The sequence below is a fragment of the Pinus tabuliformis genome, chromosome 5_2, assembly GCF_031772625.1.
Source record: "Pinus tabuliformis cultivar Carrire ecotype Pingquan chromosome 5_2, CPIR1, whole genome shotgun sequence".
Classification (NCBI taxonomy): Eukaryota; Viridiplantae; Streptophyta; class Pinopsida; order Pinales; family Pinaceae; genus Pinus; species Pinus tabuliformis.
Genome location: NC_142306.1, coordinates 71,586,743 through 71,600,541, shown reverse-complemented (window position 1 = coordinate 71,600,541; position 13,799 = coordinate 71,586,743). Strand labels below are relative to the sequence as shown.

Sequence of the window (13,799 nt, the reverse complement as noted above, 5' to 3'; positions counted from 1 at the left end):
GGGTGATATGATGCCGTTGAGTCCTGCCGAGCTCAACTACATCGAGATTGTCGCCGCATCGGCTCCCCCTCCTGAACCTGCTTTTTTAAGCAGCGTTCCTGATTCATACGATCATTTCCCTTGGCTGGGTGATGAGGCCACTTTGGATCCCCTGAAGGAAACTTTTCTCTCCGACGAGGCCATCATAGAGACTATGTCTCTCGAAGAGCTCCCTTGGTTAGATCACCACCATCGTTCTTCGTTTCTCCCTCCACATTCGGAAATGGTCGCTTGTCTCAAGTGGTTTGCTTCATGTGTCCCATCTCCGCCCCTCCAAACACCTATCCAGCTATACCAAGTGTCTTCTGAGGGCAATATGGGTAACATCACGCAAACCCAGCCTATCGACATCTCTGTCAAACCAGGGATTGTCGAGAATATTTTCATTGGAGTCACATGCACTCCTGAGGAAGTTCAACTCTATACTGCTTTATTTCGTGAATTTCATGATGTCTTCGCATGGTCTTACGAGGAAATGCCCGGCATCGACCCTAGTATTGTGGTGCATGAAATACCTACTTATCCAGGCGCTAAGCCTGTTCATTAGCGCTTACGTCCAGTGCACCCTCGAAAGGCTGCAGCCATTAAGGCCGAAGTCGAAAAGCTTCTCCGAGCTGGTTTCATCTATGCCATCCCCCTCACGGAGTGGGTGTCTAATATAGTCCCTGTGAATAAAAAGCAGGGCACTATCCGGGTCTGTGTTGACTACCGCGATATTAATCGTGCCTGTCCAAAAGATAACTTTCCTACGCCTTTTATTGATTAGCTTATTGATGACTACGCAGGAAGTGAGATTTACTCGTTTATGGACGGCTTCTCCGGTTATAACCAAATCAACATAGCCCCTGCAGACCAGCATAAGACAGCTTTCATTTTTCCTTGGGGCACCTTCGCTTATAAGAAGCTTCCTTTCGGTCTCAAAAATGCCGGTGCCACTTTCCAGCGTGCGATGTTGTATGCTTTTCATGATATCCGACACATCGTACAGCCTTACTTGGATGACCTCCCAGCTCATTCAGCTAAACGTCAAGACCATCCATCTCATCTACGCGAAATTTTTCTCCGCTGTCGACATTACTGTATTCGACTCAATCCGCATAAGTGTGTCTTCTGCGTAGAATCTGGCCGACTACTCGGGTTCATCATCTCCCGGGAAGGCATCCGTCTGGATCCCCTCAAAGTCGAGGCCATTTTGAACCTTCCTCCCTGTTATCACAAAATCAAGCACTGAAGGGCTGCTGATCAGGTAGACTCTGTGTAACTGTTTCAGACCAATCTTTTGACTAAGGATTAGCCTCCCTAGCCTGAGAGGGCTCTCTCAAAAGGTTATTGATTTTGAATATTGATAAGATGGCTAACTCTTGTAAAGTGAATTTAACAAATACGTTGGCTGGACAGACATTACAAAGACTTCCATTGGGCTTATGGAGTTAATCATCCTTCAGTAAACTATAACACTACTCATACATAGAAGTCAGGGCATGTGATGTTTAAATACTCAAAACACATCTCATAGAAACCTCAGCTTACAAATACACACAGGAAATCAGAGCAGCAAAGTGAATTCTAAGTGATTGTGTATTTATACAACTGTAAAAACATTAAGGATAAAACAAAACCACATATCTTGAGCATTAAAACACTGTATGAATCCTGAGAAGAAAAGCAGCAAATTGTATTACTGAAACTGAGTTTTTACACAAGCCAAAACAATACTCTGTTTTTTCAAATATCCAACCCCACTTACATTCATCATTCAGCTATATATAGAAACATAATTATAACTACTTGGAGCTTCCTCCTCCAGCATGAGGGGAGCTCGATGACTGCCACTAATGACACCTATCTGCTTTGCAACAAACTATTTAATACAATAACCACTAACTGAAGTTCTAAAGAGTTCTAATTTAATTATAATTCTAACTCTATCTCCTTCGTAGAATGATTCCTCCTTGCAGCTTTGACACCTGGTTTCCTTTTCATTTGGCTGAGATGGCATGAGATGAGCAGTTAATGCCCCATGTTGGCTTTGGATACTGAAGGCTTTAATCTGCTCCGTGTTGGCTGAGAATATCCCTTACTTTTCGGTTCTGGTCCCCCATCACTTCGAATATGCAGCAGCATGTACTTTAAGTCTCTTTAATAACCCAAAAACAATAGAACACCACCATGTTTCCTGATGAGTTGGATGCTCCATCGATGGCCAAGTGTGCAAGCCAAAATTCCATGTATGCAATTCATTCAACACCCTATGACCGGCAATAAAGTGGCTTTATAACCGAAAAATTTACACTTAGGTTAAAACATTTCACCTTTTTGAAGGCACACCTGTCTTGATCAGAATGGCTGTGATAGCTTCATTTGGTCTCTTACATGTCCTTGAGGTGTTTCCTTTAGAGAATTCACGATCATCTTACCAAACTGTTTGTCTGCGTTCAAAATCAACACCTACAGCAGTTTCGTAGCGCGCTACGAAACTGCTGAGTTTTTTAAATAGTTTGCCTTTGGGAAATGTCTGAAGATGCCCTGCGTAACCTCTTTGCTGCAGGAGTTTCTGCCTCAACTTCTGCAGCCTCATCTTTTACTGATCTTGAAATTTGAAGAAGATGATACCAACCCACAACTAAACTGAACCAATAGGCTGTCACCCAAGCGACTACCGAGGGAAAAATTGCATCTCCAACTGTGCATACGCATGATGCTAAGCTAGAGGCCTTGGATTTTGAGAGTTCCAATCTCTGGACAGTCAAACCAAATTAAAAGACTGCTGCAATCTCAACTTCGCTTGCAACAACACCATACGAAGTACCAACGATTGAACACTTAATAAAATCCATCTGATTGCAAGTTAGGGTCCCTGTTTTATTTTGTTCATCCTCAAGCCTTGGACCCAAACGAAGTAGAGCATTTTGGCACATGCACTCTTTTGCTTTCCACTATATGACGCTGAACCTTGGATGGCTGAAAACAGCATCATTATGGGTGGAACAACATAAAGAAATAACTAGAGAATAACACTAGGAAGGTAGCCAGTGATGATTTGACTTGCAAATGTCGTTCTTAGCACTTTTCTTAGGAATGGAAAACATCACTGTAACTTGTCCAGCTGTGAAAGACCTTGTACAAATGTGACAGGAATGAGGAACGAAATTGTAAGGCTAACAATTCCCAAAAGAATTACAATTTTACGGAACCATAGCTGTCTAGGTGCTATAGAAAGGTCTGACCAATGAACATCATTTGGTTCAGGTGCCAGCTCTGTCACCCACAACATGGGATTGGATGACTGCCGAACCTGTGCAGCAACTGCTGCACCATATCGTGACTTAAAGGAAACAAAGGCAGCCGGAAGTTCCTTGGCTTCTATAAAATATTCCGAATGGCCATTCCTAGCCTTTCGCTCGACATTCTCAAGCTTCTTTGTGTATAGATTCACAGGATCTATCTTTGCACAACAAAGACAAAAGGAGCCTTCTCTCTGGGGCTGTGTTTGACATAGATGATTATGTTTCAAGTGCACAATCTTTTTATACAGCTTTTCCGCATCTTGCATAAGTGCCTGCACTCTGCCAGTTCGATAAATCATCTGATGTGAATGATAAGTCAAAGGATGATACCGAGTGAAAAAGAGCTGGACTGTCTCACTCAAGCTACGTTCGTTTGTCAATGGGATGCCACGAACAAGAACAGTGAATTGATTGGGCTGAGGCTGAGATGCTTCAAAAATGGCCAGCCTCCTTGCAACAATACCTTTGTATTCAAAGTAAAGAAGACAACAAGTAGCACATGAAATAAAATACAAAGCAAAGAAGTGTGCCCAAAGCCTTTTAGAACCATTTTTAATATTTGCTATGCCGAATGAATCTAGTGATTTAGAAGGAATGTGGAAAAAATCTTTGGGACGCCACTCTTTTGTATAGTTCATTGGAAGGAGAAGAGCAATGCCCACAATGGCCGTCATTGCAAATATTCGTACACTGAAAACAAAAATCCTGAGGAAGACCACGGCATCTAAGCCAGCTACTGCCAATATATCGTCTTCTGATGCTTCCCATGCCCTTTTTAAACCAACTCGCTGAAGGTACAAACCTTTCTAATAAATCCGAGAGAATGGTATCTACCTGTCCTAGCTTCCTCATTTAAGTTTGAAGTCTGAGCTTGAGCAGGGGCACCCGTCTCTTCATCATACATATGGATATCTTGGTTGATGAACGATGCTTGCAGAATCTTTACAACTTCGATTGAAACATAAAGCGAAATAGGGATCAGGTAATCATAAAGTATCAATGCCGTGACCAAATGATAAAAGCCTGAGACCGAAACCATCTGTTTGGCGGTGATCAATTTTTCTTGCCAGCTGTCATCTGTACAAATATCTTCTTCTTCTCCTTATCTAAATCTCTGAACTGCAATGATTGCCGGTAACCACTGACTGCAATCACAAACACAACTATAAAAACGCTGATAAGAATACTCCAATGAAGATCAAGTTGTTGAATGTGCCACGCAATACATTTATCTTCTCTATATCTCTAGAGCTTATTTCGTTGAACACCTGGCAGAAAACAAATGTATTAAAGATCAGTGTGTTTAAAATTGATTCTGCATCAAAACCATGTAGCTCAAGAAGCCGTATTCCTTACATCTCCAGAAACTGAAGGAGGCGGTCAACAATTGCTGTAGGAGAGGGCCAACAACGCAGAAATGGGGAATGTCTTTGTCACTGTTTCATTTTGAGGATCTAATAACCACACCAGGCAAGATACATGGTCATCAATTTAATGAATTCTTTTCTGTTTGTATCGACAACAAATAGACTAGAGAGTGCCCTTACAGCAAGTTGTTGAGAGAAGCTAGGCTTTCCATCCAACATCTGTGCAAGCAGACCAACGTACCCTGCCTCCCCTAATGCTCTCTTTATTTCATCTGTCTGTGATAGATTACAGATGGCCGAGGCTGCCAACTCTTGAATTGCAGAAGATCCATTTTTGAGGAGAACTATGAGCTGCTTAACAAATCCAGAGGACCTCAAAAGGTTTCTAGAGAATATGGATTGCGAGAGGCTGTGGATTCGAACAAATCCCCAATTTCGTAGCGTAGCCAGTGCAAAATATGAATTATGCGCTACGAAACCACCTAAACATGTTGCGCTGCGAAACTGCTAAAGGGATCTATGCGCTGCGGAAACACTTTGTCCTTAAGCTAGTCTGAGCAATTTTGGCAACAGAATTTTCAGTGATAACAGTGGCTCCACTTGGGATAGTGTGCCCTTGTGGTACACTAAGAACTCGCAGGTCCAGTGCCTTATCCTCTTATGATAAACAAAAATTTATTTGACAAACATCTTCTTCAAGCTTCTTGGGCCTTCACCTCGGGCTTAAGCTTGATGATGACTGCAGGAGAAAGAAATCTATATTTACTAAAAAAAAAATTGCTCAGTCAACCTTGAGCTTATTTGCACTTTCCTACCTACCTACCCTATCAGTTGCAATCTCCACTTGTAGCTCAAGGAACATGAAACTTCCAATGAAGCCAGTCATCGATCTGATCTAACACTTGAATCCTTTGGCTGTGCTTAAAACAAAAATAAACCAGATACTGAAGTAACCAAGGCAGCATGAGGTGTAACTGTTCTTCAAGATGAAAATATAATTGGAAACCTGAACAGTAAATCTTTCCCATTTAGTCAGCTATAGGGTCAAAAAACACACGATTAGTTTGCTGATTCTCATAACAGTCTATATCATCAAACAACTTATCCTCAGCCACACCAAATTTATTTGATATGCTATCCAACTGCCTTTCTGAATGATGCTCACAAACAATGTAATTTTCCTCACTATTATGATCATTATTTGAAGTAAGCTGCTGCAAGGAATTACAAAATTGAACAAGCTTTTCCTCTGCCTGAGGGTCATAGAAAATTTCCTCCAGTAGTTCTTCTTGCTAGGTGTAATCATTTTCATCTTCTTTATGATTCGAAGACTGAGAGATCTGTTGCATCTCTACGTTCATATCTAAGGATAAAACATGGTTTTCACAAGTAAACCCCTGCTGATCTTCATGCTGCGTTTCATGGGATGTTATACTTTCTCCTTGGTGCTGGAATACATTGTTATAAAGAGCCTCCAAAATTTCTTCATCCATAAATTCATCATCATCATAACAATCCTCCAAGTACTGAATAAGATTTAAAGAATGCCTACAACAATCTTTAAGCAGCAATAAGGAAGGATAACCTTCTTTATACATTTCACAGAATTCATCATGAAAATTAGCAAGCGAATATATTGAACCATTTTCGAGACTTTTATACCAAGACCATGCTTTTCCTTCTAAAGTGGTCATAAACATTTTCATGAGACAATCTTCAGGGAAATGAACCTTAAGACTGCGTACATGCATATGGAATTTAACCAAATGAAGATCAGCATCATCTTTCTTTTCATCTTTGAATATTGGAAGATCCTCTAACCAATCAACCTTTGGCATAGGATTTGGAAAACCAGGGATATGAGACCGATTCATAGGAGCATACCTGGCATTCATTCTTGCAGTGGAATTCATCTTGAAACTTCATCAAGCTACTGATCTTCTAGCAGTGGAGTCACCTTCCAATTTCTCATTCGATGTGTGGAGTCGCCAAGGTAGTTTTGCAGCCTCAAAAACCTTCTGAGCTCCTGCTACCTTCAGAAGTTCAGCTTCATGATTTCGGGAATGAATAATCTTCAGACTCCCGGCAGACGCACCAAAATGTTATCACAAAATCAAGCACTGAAGGGCTGTTGATCAGGTAGACTCTGTGTAACTGTTTCAGACCAATCTTTTGACTAAGGATTAGCCTCCCTAGCCTGAGAGGGCTCTCTCAAAAGGTTATTGATTTTGAATATTGATAAGATGGCTAACTCTTGTAAAGTGAATTTAACAAATACATTGGCTGGACAGACATTACAAAGACTTCCATTGGGCTTATGGAGTTAATCATCCTTCAGTAAACTATAACACTACTCATACATAGAAGTCAGGGCATGTGATGTTTAAATACTCAAAACACATCTCATAGAATCCTCAGCTTACAAATACACACAGGAAATCAGAGCAGCAAAGTGAATTCTGAGTGATTGTGTATTTATACAACTGTAAAAACATTAAGGATAAAACAAAACCACATATCTTGAGCATTAAAACACTGTATGAATCCTGAGAAGAAAAGCAGCAAATTGTATTACTGAAACTGAGTTTTTACACAAGCCAAAACAATACTCTGTTTTTTCAAATATCCAACCCCACTTACATTCATCATTCAGCTATATATAGAAACATAATTATAACTACTTGGAGCTTCCTCCTCCAGCATGAGGGGAGCTCGATGACTGCCACTAATGACACCTATCTGCTTTGCAACAAACTGTTTAATACAATAACCACTAACTGAAGTTCTAAAGAGTTCTAATTTAATTATAATTCTAACTCTATCTCCTTCGTAGAATGATTCCTCCTTGCAGCTTTGACACCTGGTTTCCTTTTCGTTTGGCTGAGATGGCATGAGATGAGCAGTTAATGCCCCATGTTGGCTTTGGATACTGAAGGCTTTAATCTGCTCCGTGTTGGCTGAGAATATCCTTTACTTTTCGGTTCTGGTCCCCCATCACTTCGAATATGCAGCAGCATGTACTTTAAGTCTCTTTAATAACCCAAAAACAATAGAACACCACCATGTTTCCTGATGAGTTGGATGCTCCATCGATGGCCAAGTGTGCAAGCCAAAATTCCATGTATGCAATTCATTCAACACCCTATGACCGGCAATAAAGTGGCTTTATAACCGAAAAATTTACACTTAGGTTAAAACATTTCACCTTTTTGAAGGCACACCTGTCTTGATCAGAATGGCTGTGATAGCTTCATTTGGTCTCTTACATGTCCTTCAGGTGTTTCCTTTAGAGAATTCCCGATCATCTTACCAAACTGTTTGTCTGCGTTCAAAATCAACACCTACAGCAGTTTCGTAGCGCGCTACGAAACTGCTGAGTTTTTTAAACAGTTTGCCTTTGGGAAATGTTTGAAGATGCCCTGCGTAACCTCTTTGCTGCAGGAGTTTCTGCCTCAACTTCTGCAGTCTCATCTTTTACTGATCTTGAAATTTGAAGAAGATGATACCAACCCACAACTAAACTGAACCAATAGGCTGTCACCCAAGCGACTACCGAGGGAAAAATTGCATCTCCAACTGTGCATACGCATGATGCTAAGCTAGAGGCCTTGGATTTTGAGAGTTCCAATCTCTGGACAGTCAAACCAAATTAAAAGACTGCTGCAATCTCAACTTCGCTTGCAACAACACCATACGAAGTACCAACAATTGAACACTTAATAAAATCCATCTGATTGCAAGTTAGGGTCCCTGTTTTATTTTGTTCATCCTCAAACCTTGGACCCAAACGAAGTAGAGCATTTTGGCACATGCACTCTTTTGCTTTCCACTATATGACACTGAACCTTGGATGGCTGAAAACAACATCATTATGGGTGGAACAACATAAAGAAATAACTGGAGAATAACACTAGGAAGGTAGCCAGTGATGATTTGACTTGCAAATGTCGTTCTCAGCACTTTTCTTAGGAATGGAAAACATCGCTGTAACTTGTCCAGCTGTGAAAGACCTTGTACAAATGTGACAGGAATGAGGAACGAAATTGTAAGGCTAACAATTCCCAAAAGAATTACAATTTTACGGAACCATAGCTGTCTAGGTGCTATAGAAAGGTCTGACCAATGAACATCATTTGGTTCAGGTGCCAGCTCTGTCACCCACAACATGGGATTGGATGACTTCCGAACCTGTGTAGCAACTTCTGCACCATATCGTGACTTAAAGGAAACAAAGGTAGCCGGAAGTTCCTTGGCTTCTATAAAATATTCCAAATGGCCATTCCTAGCCTTTCGCTCGACATTCTCAAGCTTCTTTGTGTATAGATTCACAGGATCTATCTTTGCACAACAAAGACAAAAGGAGCCTTCTCCCTGGGGCTGTGTTTGACAGAGATGATTATGTTTCAAGTGCACAATCTTTTTATACAGCTTTTCCGCATCTTGCATAAGTGCCTGCACTCTGCCAGTTCGATAAATCATCTGATGTGAATGATAAGTCAAAGGATGATACCGAGTGAAAAAGAGCTGGACTGTCTCACTCAAGCTACGTTCGTTTGTCAATGGGATGCCACGAACAAGAACAGTGAATTGATTGGGCTGAGGCTAAGATGCTTCAAAAATGGCCAGCCTCCTTGCAACAATACCTTTGTATTCAAAGTAAAGAAGACAACAAGTAGCACATGAAATAAAATACAAAGCAAAGAAGTGTGCCCAAAGCCTTTTAGAACCATTTTTAATATTTGCTATGCCGAATGAATCTAGTGATTTAGAAGGAATGTGGAAAAAATATTTGGGACGCCACTCTTTTGTATAGTTCATTGGAAGGAGAAGAGCAATGCCCACAATGGCCGTCATTGCAAATATTCGTACACTGAAAACAAAAATCCTGAGGAAGACCACGGCATCTAAGCCAGCTACTGCCAATATATCGTCTTCTGATGCTTCCCATGCCCTTTTTAAACCAACTCGCTGAAGGTACAAACCTTTCTAATAAATCCGAGAGAATGGTATCTACCTGTCCTAGCTTCCTCATTTAAGTTTGAAGTCTGAGCTTGAGCAGGGGCACCCGTCTCTTCATCATACATATGGATATCTTGGTTGATGAACGATGCTTGCAGAATCTTTACAACTTCGATTGAAACATAAAGCGAAATAGGGATCAAGTAATCATAAAGTATCAATGCCGTGACCGAATGATAAAAGCCTGAGACCGCAACCCTCTGTTTGGCGGTGATCAATTTTTCTTGCCAGCTGTCATCTGTACAAATATCTTCTTCTTCTCCTTATCTAAATCTCTGAACTGCAATGATTGCCGGTAACCACTGACTGCAATCACAAACACAACTATAAAAACGCTGATAAGAATACTCCAATGAAGATCAAGTTGTTGAATGTGCCACGCAATACATTTATCTTCTCTATATCTCTAGAGCTTATTTCGTTGAACACCTGGCAGAAAACAAATGTATTAAAGATCAGTGTGTTTAAAATTGATTCTGCATCAGAACCATGTAGCTCAAGAAGCCGTATTCCTTTCATCTCCAGAAACTGAAGGAGGCGGTCAACAATTGCTGTAGGAGAGGGCCAACAACGCAGAAATGGGGAATGTCTTTGTCACTGTTTCATTTTGAGGATCTAATAACCGCACCAGGCAAGATACATGGTCATCAATTTAATGAATTCTTTTCTGTTTGTATCGACAACAAATAGACTAGAGAGTGCCCTTACAGCAAGTTGTTGAGAGAAGCTAGGCTTGCCATCCAACATCTGTGCAAGCAGACCAACGTACCCTGCCTCCCCTAATGCTCTCTTTATTTCATCTGTCTGTGATAGATTACAGATGGCCGAGGCTGCCAACTCTTGAATTGCAGAAGATCCATTTTTGAGGAGAACTATGAGCTGCTTAACAAATCCAGAGGACCTCAAAAGGTTTCTAGAGAATATGGATTGCGAGAGGCTGTGGATTCGAACAAATCCCCAATTTCGTAGCGCAACCAGTGCAAAATATGAATTATGCGCTACGAAACCACCTAAACATGTTGCGCTGCGAAACTGCTAAAGGGATCTATGCGCTGCGGAAACACTTTGTCCTTAAGCTAGTCTGAGCAATTTTGGCAACAGAATTTTCAGTGATAACACTCCCCCTGCCTCTTTGCAGCAATTGCAGAGCTTGCAGGGTAAAGCTATTTTTCTCAGACGATTCATTCCGAATTATGCCGAGGTGGCTAAGGGTTTCACACGGTTATTAAAGCAAGACACACCCTTTCGTTGGGATGTTATCGCCCAAGAATCTTTCGAGCACCTTAAAGACCTTCTTGTCTCAGCTCCGCTCTTAAGACCTCCGAACTACCACCGTGATTACACTCTCTATGTTGCTGCCGCTGACACCACCATCGGCATGGTTCTAGTGCAGGATGATGATGCCGACACCAAGCACATTATCTATTATCTTAGTCACAACCTTTCCGATACGGAAACTCGCTACGCATATGTCGAGAAGTTGGAATTGGCAGCTGTCTGCGCCGTCCAACGATTCCGCCATTATATCCTGTTGCGCACAACGACCGTGATCTCTGATTGCAACCCCATGACCTACATCTTGTCGCGTCAGCTACTGGGGGGCAAATACTCGAAGTGGATTGTAATCCTCCAAGAGTTCGACTTGGAATTCACTGCGGCCAAGTCTAAGAAATCTCTGGTCTTTGCTGAACTGCTCTGTTCCTTACCATCTCACTCTGCACCATCTCGTCCGGAGGAGCATATCCCGGATGAAACATTGTTTCTCATCAACACCCTCGACCAGTGGTACGGAGACATTATCGTATATTTGCAGACGTCTTCCTTCCGTCCAAACGTATCGAAAGATGCTCAATGGCGAATTCGTCACCAAGCTCAACCCTATCGCATTTTGGGCGATACCCTGTACCGCCTTGGCGTGGATTCTGTCCTCCGCCGATGTTTGACTCTCGAGGAAGCTGAGCGGGTGTTAAATGACTGCCACTCTGGTGCTTGTGGCGGTCACATGTCCGGATATGCTACCACCCAGAAAATTCTCCGTGCTGGTTACTTTTGGCCTTCTATCTTCAAAGATTTCATTCTCGCCGTTCGCGCATGCCATGAATGCCAAGTATACCACCGGAAAATGCGTACTCCTCCTGCACCACTGCACCCTGTTGTCACCGTAGGTCCATTTGCCAAATGGGGCATCGATTATACGTCCTGTAACCCTCGTTCGGCCGGGGGGCATGGGTACATCATCGTTGCCGTGGATTATTTCACCAAGTGGGCCGAAGCGATGCCTACATTGAATGAAGACGGTTACACAGCGGCGCAATTTTTATTCAATCATGTCATTACTCGTTTCGGAGTCCCTCAGGCAATTGCCACGGATCACGGAAAGCATTTCCGTAATCACATGATGACGGAACTAACGACCCAACTAGGCTTGCGTCAAGATAGTTCGACACCGTACTATCCACAATCTAACGGTCAAGTCGAGGCCGTGAACAAAGTCTTGATCACTATGCTTCAACGCACCGTCAATACGCACAAGTCTAATTGGCATCTGATGTTGTTCCCAGCCTTGTGGGCCTACCGGACTTCTGTGAAGTACGCCACCGGTTTCACTCCGTTTCAATTGGTTTATGGACTGGAGGCCACCCTTCCCGTCGAGTGTGAGATTCCTTCGTTAAAATTATCTATCGAGTTGCTTCCCAACACCACTCCGGTGGAGGAACGGCTTCTTTACCTAGAACGGTTAGACGAGACTCGTCGTTTAGCCTCTTTGGCTATCGAAGCACAAAAGAAGAGAGTCAAGGCTCACTTTGACCAGAACATTCATCCTCGTTCCTTCGTTGAGGGAGATCTAGTACTGCTCTACGATCAAGCTAAAGATAAGCTGGGGGCAGGAAAACTCGAATCCATGTGGCTAGGTCCCTATATCGTGAAAAGAGTTTTACAAAAGGGCGCATATGAGTTGATTGATTACGAAGGAAATCCTCTTGACAAGCCCCGCAACGGGCTGTATTTGAAGAAATATTATGCATGACTTCGTGCACTCAGTTTGTACATACGCGTGTTTTGTGTGTTTTGTGTGCATGATTTCATGTTTTTCTTTGGTGTGAAGACGTGTTTGCCTCTTATTGTGTTTTCTTCTTCTTGTGCAGATGTCTAGTGCACCCTATGTTGGTTTCGCTGATGGCGCCTACCGTAGTACTTGTAATTTGTCCTCTGCGGCGTGGGCAATCTATGATCCTCACGGAGAGTTGCTAGATCTTCAAGGAGTCTGCCTCGGTCATACCACTAATAATGTTGCTGAATACAGTGCCGTAATTGAGCTACTAGCCGAAGCAGTTGATCTCGGCATTCGAGCAATGATGGTAAACCTGGACTCCCAGCTTGTCGTTCATCAACTCAACGGGCGATATTCTGTCAGAGACCAACGTATCCTAAGGTTGTATCTACGTGTCAGATTGTTAGAAAGGAATTTTGACTATATCACATATCAACATATTCCGAGACGATTAAACACGTTGACTGATGCATTGGCAAATCATGTGTTAGATAGACATTTGCGAAATAGATAAACATCATACAAGAACACATAGAAAACATAATAGAGTAAAGCATATGTAAATAAGATATTTCCCAAGCATAGTTTGCATGCGTGCCGTGTGTGCTTTTAAGCTTGCATTTAAAAAAATTAAAATATATGGGTCATGTGTTGTGCAATTCATACATAAGATTACATTTGTACTGAACATTTGCATAACATAAACAAAACATCATCACATGTAACAAGATCCATCCAAAAATCGGTATGTATATATATATATCGTGTGGCGCACTAAGGCGCTCAAAAATAAGTGTGTATGTCAAAAATAGAGTCACTGTCCTCAGTACATCCGAGACATATGTCTCTCAAAACAGCAGTGGAAGTAAACCTAGGCGACTAGTGTGCAGGGTTATGCTCTCTGTAGCATACAGCTGCTCGTGCCACCCGCCTCAAAAGGCGGTGCATCCTGGGTGCCACCCCCACTGTGTGGATCTGGTGCTCTATAGGGACCTCCTCGACCCCTTGGTAATCCGGCACTCCCTCCAGCAAACC

At 42.1% G+C, this 13,799-nt stretch overlaps 2 pseudogenes; both read right to left on the bottom strand.

Moving 5' to 3' along the window:
• Positions 1 to 3,127: 3,127 nt before the first annotated feature.
• On the bottom strand, positions 3,128 to 4,123 carry LOC149157600 (hyperosmolality-gated Ca2+ permeable channel 2.3 pseudogene; annotated as a pseudogene).
• A 256-nt stretch (positions 4,124 to 4,379) lies between these two features.
• Positions 4,380 to 9,725, bottom strand: LOC149157599 (hyperosmolality-gated Ca2+ permeable channel 2.3 pseudogene; annotated as a pseudogene).
• Between the last annotated feature and the right edge of the window lie 4,074 nt (positions 9,726 to 13,799).